This window comes from Stegostoma tigrinum, chromosome 15 (assembly GCF_030684315.1).
Source record: "Stegostoma tigrinum isolate sSteTig4 chromosome 15, sSteTig4.hap1, whole genome shotgun sequence".
NCBI lineage: Eukaryota > Metazoa > Chordata > Chondrichthyes > Orectolobiformes > Stegostomatidae > Stegostoma > Stegostoma tigrinum.
The window spans coordinates 62727755-62743536 of record NC_081368.1 but is presented as its reverse complement, the minus strand read 5'-3'; the positions used below and the strand labels follow the sequence as shown (position 1 = coordinate 62743536).

Here is a 15782-nt window from a genome sequence, read left to right as displayed (position 1 = left end):
TCTCTTTGAAGCAAAGGAGATTTGACCATAACAGAAATTAGACCATTCAGCCCATCAATCCTGGACCCTCATTTAGTCATGGCTGATAAGTTTCTCAACTCCATTCTCCTGTCTCTTTTTTTTACCCCTGCAAACATTTGATAATGAAGGTGAGCTGCTGTTTCTAGAACATAGAACATTACAGCTCAGTACAGGCCCTTTGGCTCTTGACGTTGTGCCGCCCTGTGAAACCAATCTGAAGCCCGTCTAACCTACACTATTCCATTATCGTCCATATGTTTATCCAATGGCCATTTAAATGCCCTTAAAGTTGGCGACTCGACTACTGTTGCAAGTAGGGCATTCCGCACCCTTACTTTTCTGAGTAAAGAACCTACTTCTGACATCTGTCCTATATCTATCACCCCTCAATTTAAAGCTATGCCTCCTCGTGCTAGCTGTCACCATCCGAGGAAAAAGGCTCTCACTGTCCACACTGTCTAATCCTCTGATCAACTTGTATGCTCTATTAAGTCGCCTCTTAACCTTCTCTCTAACGAAAACAGCTTCAAGTCCCTCAGCCTTTCCTCATCAGACCGTTCCTCCATACCAGGCAACATCCTAGTAAATCTCCTCTGCACCATTTCCAATGCTTCCACTCCTTCCTATAGTGCATCAACTAGAACTGTGTGCATTACTCCAAGTGTGGCCACACCAGAGTTTTGTACAGCTGCAACATGACCTCATGGCTCCGAAACTCAATCCCTCTACCAATAAAACCTAACATACTGTATGCCTTCTTAACAACCCTATCAACCTGGCTGGCAACTTTCAGGGGTCTATGCACATGGACACCTAGATCTCTCTGCTCATCCACACCACCAAGACTCTTACCATTAGCCCGGTACTCTGTATTCCTATTACCCCTTCCAAAGTGAATTACCTCACATTTTTCCGCATTAAACTCCATTTGTCACCTCTCAGCCCATCTCTGCAGCTTATCTATGTCCCTCTGTAACCTGCAACATCCTTCCGCACTATCTACAACTCCACCAACTTCAGTATCATCCGCACATTTACTAACCCTCCCTTCTATGCCCTCATCCAGGTCATTTATGAAAATGACAAACAGCAGTGGCCCCAAAACAGATCCTTGTGGTACACCACTAGTAACTGAACTCCAGGATGAACATTTCCCATCAACCACCACCCTCCGTCTTCTTACAGCTGGCCAATTTCTGATCCAAACCACTAAACCATCCTCAATCCCATGCCTCCATATTTTCTGCAATAGACTACAGTGGGGAACCTTATCAAACGCTTTACTGAAATCCATATACACCACATCAACCACTTCACCTTCATCTACCTGTTTGGTCACCTTCTCAAAGAACTCAATAAGGTTTGTGAGGCATGACCTACCCTTCACAAAATGGTGTTGACTATCCCTAATCCAGTTATTCCTTTCTAGATGATTATAAATCCTATCTCTTATAATCCTCTCTAGCACTTTACCCACAACCGAAGTAAGGCTCACTGGTCTACAATTATCAGGATTGCCTCTACTCCCCTTCTTGAACAAGGGGACAACGTTTGCTATCCTCCAGTCTTCTGGCATTATTTCTGTAGACACTGACAACGTAAAGATTAAAGCCAAAGGCTCTGCAATCTCCTCCCTAGCTTCCCAGAGAATCCTGGGATAAATCCCATCCGGCCCAGAGGACTTATCTGTTTTCACACTATGCAGAATTGCTAACACCACCTCCTTATGAACCTCAATCCCATCTGGTCTAATAGTTCGTACCTCGGTATTCCCTTCGACAACATTGTCTTTTTCCTGTGTGAATACTGATAAAAAAATACTCATTTAGCGTCTCTGCTATCTCTTTGGACTCTATGCACAACTTCCCACTACTGTCCTGACTGGCCCTAATCTTACTGTAGTCATTCTTTTATTCCTGACATACCTATAGAAAGCTTTTGGGTTTTCCTTGATCCTACCTGCCAAAGACTTCTCATGTCCCCTCCTGGCTCTTCCTGGCTCTCTCTTCAGATCCATCCTGGCTAACTTGTAACTCTCAAGTGCCCTAACTGAGCCTTCATGCCTTATCTTTACATAAGCCTACTTCCTCTTGACAAGAGTTTCAACTTCTTTAGTAAACCACGGTTCCCTCGCTCGACCTAGCCAGTTTGGAAAGATATGACACAGATTGACAAAACTATGACAGGTTGCACAAGGTGGATTAGAAAAAACATTTTCCCATGAGCTGCTGATAGATTGACTAGGGAACAGTGATTTAAAGTTTTGAGCAGGAAATGTAAGAAGAACTTTTTTATGTACTGAATATTAACGACTTGGGATTCAATTCCTCCATGGATGGTGCAAGTGAAAGCAGTCAGTTATTTCAAAAATAAATTGGATGTCCACTTGAAGGAAAGAAATTTGCAGGGCTATGTGAGTTATTTGAGGGAATGGACCTACCTTGATTACTGCATGTAGAGTTGATATCTATTTCAGTGGACCAAATGACCTTGTCTGTTCGCAAACAACTATACCAAGATGCCTTTTTCTGTAGGGGCATTTAAAACCTTGCTATCGGCAATTTCCTGTTGGATCAAAGCAATACAAACTGGCTTCTAAAGTATTTGTTCATGGTTTGTTGACTTTTTTAAATTAGTAGAGGCAGGTATCTGCCATGTTTTGAACTGAAATTAAGATGAATTGCTGTCTCTGAAAGAATTTGAACTGCAAACTGAGCTGATACTTTGCCAGATGACGTAAATTTTGGGCTTCCAATTGTTTCCTTAATGCAAATATATTGCTCTGAACATCAGTTTTCTAGTTTAACTGTGTTGTATGACTCATTATTGGGAAAATGCAGCCAAATTCTGACGCAAATGGAACTTTTCTGGCAACTGTTTTTGCCCTTTGTTATGATAGATCACACTTTTGGATTTTCTTTTGTCTAGAGCATTACTGGAGATTGTTGCATAATGCATGAGTATCTACAGTACAAGACATTAAGCAAAGTTGTTGATTCTGCATTCATTAGTTCCTTCAGGATTGAGTCTGGATAAATATATAGTTTAGAGTGGGATTGAAGTCGTAAAAGATGCATTTATGTGATGTGTGTTTATTTACTACTTTGGAGACTGATTTGTATGTCCTGTTGGCGCTGCTGAATATATTACTTTTATTCTAGGGCCAGATCTGTGTGTCCAAAAAATAGCAGTTCTACAATCTTTTTGTAGTTCTAGCAATGCAAAAGTGTGCAAATAGGTGAGCAACACATCACTGTCATCCAGCCTAAACAAAAAGTGGTGTAAAAAAGCCAAAAGGCAGGAAGTGAGTGAAATGATCAAGTAGTTCATGGAAAGTGCTAATTCCTTAGCTGTTTCAAGGCATTGTGTTCCTGGTTTCCTCGTGGTTTTACATTTCTAATTCTAACTCAAACCAATTTTCTACAATTTAATTGCATAAGAAAATGTGGAATAAATAAGTCTGAATTCTTTTGACCAGTAATGTTCCTTTAGCACAGATTCTGCTCATCTTAATCCTTTTGAGTGAGCTATCAAGCCACTTACATTGTAAGCCTGGACTAATTTCTAGAGTGACTAATGTCATGTAAATATCTGCATCTCCAGACATCACCTTTAGTGGTGAAGAACCTTTTGGTTTGTGTTGAGTTAAATGGTTTCTGCTTAGGATGATGTCAAGGGTGTGCAGTTGGCATCAGCCTCCTTATGCTATGCCGTGTGAGTTCATCCAGTCTCGTTTACTAGCCAGAGATAGTGGTGGTCTCAATGTGGACTTCACCAGTTTCAAAATCTCCCTGCCTCAGCTTCATCCTGTGACTAACCCTCCCTCTCATCCCTGCCTCCTTGACCTGACACAGCCTGTCCATCTTCCCTCCCACCTATCTGCATCTCCCACCTCACTGACCAATCCCCAACACTGCTGACCTGCACTCCCTTATCAGCATCCCACCTACTTTTCCCAGCTCCACCCCTCCTCTTTTTATTTATTTCAGAGCTCCCTTCCCGTTCCCCCATTTCTGAAAATGGGTCCCAACCTGAAATGTCAACTTTCCTGCTCCTCTGATGCTGCCTGGCACGCTGTGCTCTTCCAGCTGTACAGTGTTATCTCATTAACTAGCCACTGACCTTATACTGAACAAAAAAATGTAACCACGTTGAATGTACACTGTACCAAGCTCAATTGTAATGCCTCCAATACAACTGAATTGACAATATGTGCTGAAGACTTTTATTTTGTCCTCATTCCCCTTTAGTGTTGGGACAATAGAAGGAATAATTAAATTGAGATTATACATCGTAAATACCAAAAGAACTGCAGATGCTGTAAATCAGGAACAAAAACAAAGTTGCTGGAAAACCTCAGCAGGTCTGGCTGCATCTGTGAAAGGAAAGGAAAGTTAGCATTTAGGGTCTGATGACCCTCCCTTAATGTTAACTCTGTTTTTTCCTTCACAGATGCTGCCAGACCTACTGAGGTTTTCCAGCATAGTAAGTATCATTGACTTTTGTATGAAAGAAATAGAACTCATTTATGTTACACCTGCTACGGTTGTACTTAATAGGTCTGTTCAGAACTCCCATTCTTTTTATCTCTGGCATCCTTTCAGTTCTTTCTTGTACTGGAATGATTTAGAGGTGTGTTGTAAAAGTAATCTCACTCAGATAAGTCACACAGTGGCAGCTATGCTAATGGGACAGGTGACATTGATGCAAGCAATATGTTTGTGGAGTTGGGGCTGGGCACATTGGTGCTGCATGAAGGGAAGCTGATGACACACAGCTATACTTGATGTGCTACTTCCTGCTGACATCAATACTCGGTGCAACAAATGTTTTATCCAATGCTGACATCCTGTATCTCAAGCTCAACAAATTCAGAGGTATTTGTGCTATCATTGTTTATTTTAGATTGAAATTATGTGGAGGTTTGCTGAGTCATTTTATATGCCAAGAGGTAAGATGTTGCTTAAGCTGTTTGTGTGAAGATTCTGTTTACTCTTTAAATACAGATCTCTTTTACAGTGGCCAATTCTACTTGCTTGATCCTAATCCCGAAGCCAGATTCAGAAAAAATACATGCAAAGTTTTTTTGTATCAAAATTGAATTGGACTAATTATTCTCTACTTGATCATATTACACCAGTTCTGTGAGCTTGTGAATTTGCAACAAATATAGATTTGGAGGACATCAACAACAAATTTACCACAAGATGAGTCAGTGGGCATAGAGTTAACTGCACAGAAACAAACCTATCAGACCAACTCGTCTATGCCAACCAAGTCTCCCAAAATAAACTAGTCCCACTTGCCTGAGTTTGACCCACATTCCTCTAAACCTTTCCTAATTGTGTATCAATCCAAATGTCTTTTAAACGTTGTAACTATACCTGCATTTACCACTCCCTCTGGCAGCTCATTCCATGTATGAGCCACCCTCTGTGTAAAAATTTGCCCCTCAGCTCCCTTTTAAATCTTTTTCCTCTCCTGAAAAATATGCCCCCTGGTTTTGAACTACCCCACCCTAGAGCTTTGCTATTTGCAGCTCGTAAAGTCACCCCTCAACCTCCAATGCTTCTATGGGGGAAAAAGTCCTGGCTTATCCATATAACTCAACTCCAATTAGATAATGCCCTTCCTATAGCAAGGTAACCAGAACGTATACAGTAATCCAAAAGTGGCCTCACCAATGTCCTGAACAACCTCAACACGATATCCCAACTTCTATACCTCAATAGTCTGAGTAATGAAGGCAAGAGTGCTAAATGCCTTTCGAACAATCCTGCCTACCTGTGATGACTTTCAAGGAATTATGCAGCTGAACTCGCTCGGTCTTTTTGTTTGACGACACTACCCAGGCTCTACCATTTACTGTATAAGTTTTTTCTTTATTTTTTCCTTTTGTTAGAACAGTTTGGATATCTGGATGGGTTATGTGCATTTGAGGCTTGAAGGAGGAGAAAGGAAGAAATGAGTGTGACAATTAAGTAAACCTGGGATGAATGTTTTTATTTTGATGCATTGTGCAAGCGGAAGCTGATCCAGATCAGAAAGGCCAGTGGACAAGCACAAACACCTTTTGTGATATGCTCTAAGCAGCAGATTTTTGCATTGGATAAAGAAAATGGCATCAGTTTGCAAATGGAAACTATTCATTGTTGTTGAGACTGGATGAAAATGATAGAGAGAAACATGGGTACTTGAGCTTTGCTGGTATAATTTTGAGGATGGAGATCGTGACCATTGCAAGAAATGTCTCCCTAAACTGGGGAATTTAGATGAAAACGTGAAAGATGAGTATCACGGAAATAAATCTAAAAGGAGAGTTAAAGGATTATGTTATTCACTAAACGCTGGGGTGGGCCAAGAGTGATAATATAATAAAGGGCTTAAAACAGCAATATGCAACAACCCATTTATTATTAAAGACATTTCCTATCTGATGTGTGAAGGGGAAAGATAAGAAAATTTGTGTTACCTGAGGTCTGATTGAATTTTACTAGAGATTTTCATTTTTATCTATTCCAGTCAGGCTGCAGTATTCCTTGAGAAACACGTAAGCAAACGTGTTTGGTTGATTCATCTTCCACCATTAGACTCTGCGTAAATCTTAGAATCACGGGTGGGAAATGGAAAAGTTTGGTAATTGGAATAAGGTCAAGCAAGCAGAGCCTTGGTCTCAGGATAAGTATAACTCAGTTGTACAAATTGGAGATCTCTAAATCAGCTTGCCACTACAGGCATATTTTCTACGCCATTGCACAGGCCTCTTAAGCTTCTACCTGCTTCTGTTGCCTTTTCACCATGATGGTTCTGAATCATTACTGTCACTGCCTCAGCCCAGTCCTCACTAACACCCACCTTGATATTCTTTCCCTTGTAGGTTAGACTCTATTACCTGTCCGCACTTTGTTCAGAATATGGTGGATGTACAGTTGGTTTTGAAGAACTGCTCAACTATGTATATTTAGGTTTTAAACCACTTTAATGGGCACTTTTTCTAGTGATGCCTGACATCATAAAATTTAGTGAATTCAGGTATCATAATTTGCTATGTCTGGCTTTGAGTTTAAACTGTCTAATGTGCTAACTGCAACATTACCACATTGTGGCTTGATTCTTCCACGTTAGAGTGTCTGCTTTTTTGTGCTAAAGTGATTGAACTTAGCTGCTTTGTCTATTGCTATTACTTTGCACTGAAAAGTTCATATATATTACCTGTGAAAAACTGAAAAATGCTTTGCCTGACTTGAATTTTTCAGGTTAAAACATATAGCATACATTTTGCAATACAGTGCTTGATTTGTGTTCAGCCGTTCTGGATGTGAGTTTGCTCGCTGAGCTGGAAGGTTCATTTTCAGACGTTTTGTCACCATTCTAGGTAACATCATCAGCGAGCCTCCAATGAAGCGCTGGTGTTATGTCCCGCTTTCTATTTAATATAACGTAACACCAGCGCTTCACTGGAGGCTCGCTGATGATGTTACCTAGAATGGTGACGAAACGTCTGAAAAACGAACCTTCCAGCTCAGCAAGCAAACTTACATCCAGAACCTCAACCTGAGCTACAACTCTTCTCAAAACTCGCTGTGCTCAATAGTGTTTCAATCTTTTTCAAAAGCTCTGCTCATGTTTGCAATCTTTTAAAGCCCTTGAATATTTGAAGATAGTAATCTTGGTTTCACACTGACCTACTGCTACCACTGCAGCCTGAAGGTGTAATGCTGAAATAAGACTGGTCAAATGCCAAAACTGGCATCACCTGTATTATTTCTCTGGATGTCATACCAACGCACCAGATCAAATAACTTGTTTTCCACTGAAAAAGCATTTGTGTTACTAAGTTTTTCCATCTAAATTGCAATATTTGAACAGACTTTAAGCCGTTAGTGAACTTTTCTTTTGATTCCTCCTTTGAACTTCAGTATAAACTTGCTTGTATTGATATGTTGGACCATAAGTTAATTTGAAAGCGTTGGTGACCTGCAGTATTGTGGAGGAATTGGCTGGCCATCTTTCTTTGAAATCTTTAGCAATTATGAGATACGTTTGTGATAGATTTATTTTATCTTTTAAAATGCATTTAGTTCTGCACAGATGTTTGCACTGAAGGGTCTATTTCAGTGCTGTGTGACTCTATCTATGACATTGCTAAGACTGTTCGTTAAGGCCTTATCTTCATGGAATCAGATATTAAGAAGGCGGCCTTGATGAGTTCCAGAACAATGGTGGTGTCTTCAGAGGCAGCGTAGCTAAAGAGTCGGCTGGCCTGTGAAACCTGGAGTGGGACACTCACTTCCATGTGGAGTGGGTCTCTGGTGGGAGCATGCATGGGCTATTTTAGCTGGAGTGGGACTTTGGCGGAGGCATGGGCTGGTGAAGCCTGGAGCGGAACTGTAGCAGTGGAGAAGGAGAGTTGAATTCTGTATTTAAATAATCTTTCTGTATTTTTTATTTCATTTTAAATTAATGTGAATGACACCTATACATGTGACAGTACACGTTATTTAAATTGAATATACGTGACAATTTCATTAACATCTAATGCTGAAATTTTACATTTGCTCTAATTATATATAAATGTCATAAATTAAAATGTTATAGCTTGAAGCATTATCAAGGTTTCCTCAAATATGGGATCAACTTGCCTAGGTAGTCTGTACCCAACTTTAATTGTCTCCTACCAAGCTCAACTCCATGGTTGTGCTTCGGTTCTGAGATCAAACACTAATTAAAGAGCAAAGTCTCTATCCTTCATTTGGATCCCATTCTCAGATGAGACTGAATCTGGCAATAGGCAACCTCAGTGTCCCAATCTCTCTTTCACTCTTCTTCAAATCCAATATGTATGCCATTGCCTAGACCCCCAATTACCATTTTCTTCATACCTATTTCACTTACTACCACTCAAGCTCTCATCTGTGTGTTTATATCATTTGTTGACTTTCCAAACACTCCTAGCTAACCTCTCAAAATCCATGTTCTACAAATTCCTCTTCATCAAGCACTCTACTATCTGCATTTCATCCTGCAGTAAGTTTTTTTTTCTATCATTCACTTCACCTTTTTTCACAAATCATATAGTGCCTTCTACTGCAGCCCTGCATTCCAACTCTGATCCTCAATGTTCTAGGGTCTTCACCCTTACACCTCACTAATTCTGGCCCTAAAACTGGGAAATTTGTTCATAAACTGCTCCATTTTCCTAACATTTTCTTAGTGCCCGGTAACCCCTCTGAAATATTTTGTGATACTTTACTAGATTAAAGTTACGGTAGAGGTGCAAATTGCCATGACCTGTGCCAGCTCTCTTGAAAATAAATGTTTCAAGTTTCTCAGACAAAGAATTAATTTTTTAAGGAAGCTTTAATGTTCATGGTTTCAAAAATGATAGTCGTCTTGGCTAACACCGCAATAATGCACGTTCTCATATATCTATGTAATCCCCTGAATTCTTCTCTGCAAGAGAGCTTAATTTTTACAGAACACACAAATTCACCACTCAAGCGTTACCCACATTGACCACTTGATTTTGTGGTCCATATTGGTGTTCTGTTGTAGCATTATCTTACACTGTTTATGTGAAAGCTGTTTGCGTTTGCTTGCTTTTTACAATTTATCTTTTAGTTCTGCAGACAGCAGGTCTGTGATAGGAATTATTGGAAACAAAGATTTAATCTCCTTTTGACTCTTCCTTCTACCCACCCTTTGGTTAAACACAAATTGCAGTACCAGACAATGGCATTTTAAAAGAAAAGTCCAAAAATTGAATGTTTAACAGTTTACATTTGTGGCCTTGTTTGATTCAAATAATTTGCACTTGTTTTTATGCAGTGATAGCTCGCTGTTTGATTGTCAAATCGTTTTCTCCTGTTGTATCCAGCAATGTTGCATGTACAGCAGGAGGTCAGTTGCCTGCGCACAGCACCTCTCTCACCATTGGAGAATGGTCTTTTTACAGACAGATGCAATATTTTAGTGTTGAGATATAGTGCTATCATTTTTGCAGTTCCCATTACCTATCTCTTTTAATGAAGTCAAAAAAATGCTGAAGTGTACCACCCCTTTTTAGTCTTTGTATGCTGCATTGAAGCACAGCTTTTAGATGATGAGTCCTTCAGTTAGTTTTGCTTGAGTTAATAGAATACGAGCGTATCAAAATTAATGTTTGTCTGCTAAAAGAATAAAGTAGTCATAGATGTTATGAAAATCATAACTTTTGTTCAACAACAGTTTGTGCATTTGTATTCTGGCTGTTGAAATTGTGATCAAATTGATCAATTTTAAGAACAAATGGCTAAGGTACTTTTTAAAAACGTTCTCCATCTTTATTTAATGATTTATGGCATACAGATGTCACTGGCATAGATCATCTCTGTGTAGCAAATATAATGGGAGGGAACAGATGTTTTAAAGTCCAACTTCCTTCGTGGTAAAGCAAATCAAACCAGAAATGTAAACAGAACACTTTTTATAGGCTTTGGAGAACAACTAAATTAGTTGATGTACCTAAGTAGAGATTTTGAATTTATGTTTCCGTAATAACTCATACATATACCAATACAACTAAATGTGTTTTTGAGGCATATCCTCAAGAAGCACAGAATTGTTGATTAACATGCCCTTCCTTGGTGGTTGATAAAGCAACAATAGAGTTAAGTGGTGCAGTAGACATTTAGCTCCACATGTGCATTTCCGCATCTTGATTTAACAAGCAGATATTGAATATAAATTAACATCAGTGCCCAATCTACAAAAAGCTTTTTTAATTTTTTCATGTTAATGCGTACTGATGATTTACTAGAACAGTCCTGAAGGAATTTTGAACCTAGTTACATGAGAGAACTTGATCTATCCTTGATAGAAATACTCATTAACTCCGATTGCTTCATTGTAAATTATGCATTTTGTAACATTATGCTATTAGATAAATGTTGCACAATGATTATAGAGTAAGTCTGCTTTAATCACACTGTATCGTCTACTGAAGATGATTATAATGGTGTTGATTTCAACATGCCTCATTTTCCTCAGCTTGTATTGAACTTTTCACATCTACTAATTTTTGAAATGATAGACAAACAGATCACTCACTGATAGATAGCAATCCATGATCTCCAGGCTGCACACAGTTGATTCTCCAGTGTCTTCTGCAATTTTACACATGTAAAGTTAATGTAACATTGGCATTGATTTCAATCCTTCCATCAATGTTCATCTGGTCTATTCAAGTGAAGCACTTTAAATAATAACGTGAGTCATGTTGGTTAGATTGCTTGATAATATATAACTAGTCAATGTGTTTCTTCTGAGTTTGTGGCAAAAACACTTGAGTAGATATCTGTTTGGGAGGTAACTTGGTTTCATGGTTAAGAATTGTTCCATTTCCCTTTGCTTCAAACACAATGCATGCAAAGTTTCATTAAAATGGGAGAAGATCCAATTGATTTAGTGTGCCTCTTCTTGGCAATTTATTTTGGTTGAAAAAAGTGCCCTGGTTACTTGCAATAATTTTAAAAGACTGATTTGACACTAAGCCCTGGTAGTTTGATTCCTGGTTTGCAATATACCTCTTTTGCATGGTCTAGAAACTGCATATATTCATATGCAAGGTTGTGTCCTTTTGAAAACAGCTGTTCACACATTGTCGCCTAAGATTTTGCTTGGCTTAAAAAGGCCATTGATTCCTTGGTGCATTCTCCAAAGAAAGCCTGGATTAATCAATTGCCAGAAATGCCTTGACTAATTAGGACTGCCTTTGAATTTAAGCAAATCTTGGAAGTTAACTGCCTTGTGCATTCTCCATTGCAGTGTCTCAACCAACCATAGTATACTTGCTAACTAATCAACGTCCCCTTCTCAGACAGTGTAAATTTTCATTCCTGTTAAATTGTGTATTTGTGATTTCTGTCCTGGAGTGCAAAAAAATTTCGGCAGTATGTTTTTATTTCTTGTCAATGGAATGTTTTTCAGGTGCATTGTCTGATCAGGATACAAATAAAGAAATCGTTTAAGGACCTAAGTTTAATTGTTTCGATGCTAGAATACCTTCTCAATATTTGCTGTTCAGTCTGATCATCCAAAGAAGACCTCATGAGCACCAAACCATAACTTACCCCAACTGAAGTCACCACTTTGGTAAATGTGAGTTAACAAAATCAGAGAAAATATATAAAAGATAACATACCTTCATAAATGTATATCAGGTTTGATAAGCATGCAAAGCTTTTGTGGCACCTTCATGTGAAACAACTTCTATAGCAAATGTGCTTGTGCCTGAGCTCACCTGCGCCATTTAGTTCCTGTACGTATTTTTCATCACTTTGGCAGAACCTGACTGATTCAGTTCCTGTCTTTAAATTCAATTCTTTGAAATTTGTGATGCGGCAGTGACTTTGTCAGTCATAAGTTGGAATTTTCTTTCTCTTTGCTGTAAGGAGAATTGTCGTCAAATGTTTGCTTTCTAACTCATTTGAATTAAAATGAGTGTCTGGCAGAGACCAGCTGGTTGCTTTGAAGTACAATTTTGCTGCTCTCTACTGATGTTTTGGGATTCTGACCTCGGATGTGAATGGATGTGCACAGCTTAAAAACTGAAATGCTTTCAAAAACAATGTAGGCTTTCTGAACCATAATGATAATTTAAAGAATCATTGTTTAGTGACTTGCCTCAGAATCAATAGATAGACCACATTCACATTTTCAGAAGAAACAAACTTATTGCCGATCTAATTATATGAACATTTGAAAAACTAGGGTCTTCATGTTAATCTAAATATTGAGGGCTGTCATACTATTTGTTGATGCAAATACAGTCCAGCCTTTGCCTAATTGTCACTACTGTGCCCTTACCAATATTGACTATATATGGTGATCAGGAAGTTTTTTTCTGCACTAACCATACTCTAGGGATGTCGAGGCCAGTTGTAGAACCCCGTCAATAGTTAGAACTGCTTCAACCCACAGAATCAAAGAATTGCACAGCTCAGAAAGAGGCTGTTTCTTCCACCAGGTCTGTGCTAGCCCTTTCATTAGAGCAGCCAATAAGCCTGTTCCATACTTTTGATGTTATTCACTTCCAAACATTTGTCCAAGGCCTGTTTATACACTACTACTGAATCTCTCCCTACCACCCCATCAGAACTAGGCATTCTTCATCCTGATCGCTTATTAACTTGAAAAAGGTCTCTCCTCATTCTAAACCATGACACTCTTGCCAGGAATTCTCCTCATTTGTGTGCTCTGCTTATTTAATCTTGAGACATTGAAAACACTTTCTAAGCCCTTCAAAATGTTAAGTGCTTTATCAAATCTCTTCTGCTCTGAGGCAAACCCCAGCCTTTCCAGTCTATTCATGAAATTGAAGTTCTTCAATCCTGAAACCATGCTGGTAGATCTTGGCTCCTTCCTAAAGTGCGGTGCTCAGAATTAGGCCTAATACACTAGCTGGTGAGTCAAATTAGACTTTTTTTAAATTCAGGTTCAGCATACCTTCCTAGCTTTAGGACTGTGTCTCTATTTATAAACCTAGGGTTCCTTTTGCATTTTAATATGACCTCTCGTCATCAGAGGTTTGTGTGCACACACCTTAGGTCTCTCTCTTGTAGCCTTTATAAAATTGTTGGAACTTAGTACACATTTTTTCTCTCTATTCTTCCTATGAGAATTTATCACCTAATTCCTACCTGCATAAATTGATTTTGTCATCTGACCATGCATTTCAAAAGCCTCCTCATTGTTACCATACTTACAAGTTTATTGCCATCTTGCAATATTGAAATTGTGCCCTGTATCCAAAATCATTACTTTATACCACAAAAAGCACTGTATTGATACTGAGGAGGAAATTGAGCTAGAGAGTGCTGAGTCTGTGAAAACCATTGCTGCAAAAAGGTGTGAAGGCCAGGATATTAACTGTATTTAAGACAAAGAGAGAGATGCTGTTAGTAAGATGATTGAAGATTATGGGGAAAAGGCAGTAGAATAGGGTTGAGAAACACGTCAGCCATGATGGAATGGCAGGGCAGACTCGATGGATTGAATGGACTAATTTTGCTGCTATATCTTGTGATCTTATGGTCTAATGCTGAAACCCTGAGAACTCTATTGCATATCTCTGTCTGGTCTACACAACAGTCATTCACCACATACACATTTTCTATCCCTTAATCAATTGTGTATCCGTGTCATTGTTGCCCCTTTTATTTTATAGAAATCAGTTATGCCAATCAATCTAATATGCAGCATTTTATTTCTTTTTGTCGAAGAGTCCATTTGCACAACATTGACTTATCTCAGGAATGTAAGAACATGGAAACAGGAATAACTCATTGAGTACCCCCTACCATTCTGTTAGATCATGACTGATCTTCTCCCTCAGTTTCACTTTCTTACATGATATCTATATCCTTTTAATGTCTGTCTCCAGAAACCTATAAGTTTTTGTCTTGAACATATTCCATGACTAAGTTTCCAAGGCTCTCTGGGATAGAGAATTCCAAAGATTCATCAACACCTAACTGAGGAAATTCCCCAATCTTAAATGGCGAACCACTTATTCTGAGATTATGTCCCTTGATTTTAGAGTCTTCAGCTTGGAGAAGCATTCATGTGGCCTAATAACATCTTCAAGCCTATCGTATGTGACTTTATTAAATGCAATCTGAAAATCCAGCAGATTGTATCCAATAGTTCTTCTTTGTCTATGGTACAAGTAACACCCTCAAAAACTCCAAGTTTGTAAAATGTGATTTCCCTCCCCTAAATCCATGTTAACTTTGCCTAATGTTGCCATTCTTTTCTAAGTGTCCAGTTATCCCATCCTTTGTAATAAATTCTAATATTTCTCACAAACCAGTGTCAAAGTAACACCTGCGGTTCGACACTCTTTCCACCCCCCCCCCCTTCCCTTAACTAGTAGGATTACATTTGCTACCTTTTCAATGCTATCATTTAAACCTTATATTGTTGTCAAGGGGGAAAGGAAGAGGAAGCAAAAGCAGTGACTTGGCATCTTGGTGTTGAACGTAGTGAAGCAACTGAAGAACTAGCTACAAGATTGATAATTTGGGACCACCTTATTTTGAGTTGATTCAGTTATTTTCCATTCTTGCTCAAGCATAAGTAAGTCAGCAGTTGAAGTATATCAGCCAGTTGCTTTGTAACTCATCCAAGAATGTGTTGGCGCAGATGTGGGAGTTGTGCTGAAAATATGCAGTAAAAAGGGGCCTCTTAACTTATCCAAATGAACTTTTATTTGACAGAAACTATTAACCCCAAACTAGAGGAAGCTATTTTAATAAGTTGTTAAACACCTTCTATTAGGGAATATTTTTTGGTATACAGTCAGAAGGAAATGTAGAATTGTGAAGTCTTTATTTCATCTTTCTGTCCATTAGATTGAAGTGATGGGAGGAAGAAAAATTAACCTGATCAATCTTGCTGTTGATGCAGTGAGCCTTCACTCCTTTTGTTTATTCCTGTTGGACTTGCATGGTGAGCTTAATGTTACTTAATTACTATCCACCGAAAAATTCTCCTTAAACAATTCCTTTGGCATCCACATCCATGAATCTTCTGATGTTCTCATTCAGTTGAAAAGTCCAGATTTCTACTTGAATGATCCTCTCTATATTTTAATCTGTTGGCAAACAAAGTGATATTGAGCTTACTGCTTCTTTCTAGTACAGCAGCCCAAGCATTCCATTTAATATCACCATTCTCTCATTGTGAAACCGTTCCTTTTGCTGCCAGGTTTGAGGAAGAGT

At 38.8% G+C, this 15782-nt stretch overlaps 1 protein-coding gene across 5 annotated transcripts in view; it reads left to right on the top strand.

Moving 5' to 3' along the window:
* LOC125458800 (fibronectin type-III domain-containing protein 3A-like) overlaps positions 1-15782 on the top strand; it is a 143538-nt gene that overhangs the window by 12658 nt on the left and 115098 nt on the right. The window contains exon 1 of one of the 5 annotated variants that reach the window (XM_059651494.1): positions 4862-4898. The exons of 3 other annotated variants lie outside the window; for them this stretch is intronic. The gene's annotated coding sequence lies outside the window, so the exon portion shown is untranslated. Of the gene's footprint in view, positions 1-4861; positions 4899-12005; positions 12160-15782 lie in introns of those variants that run through there. One more of the 5 variants, XM_048544484.2, reaches the window with a different exon arrangement.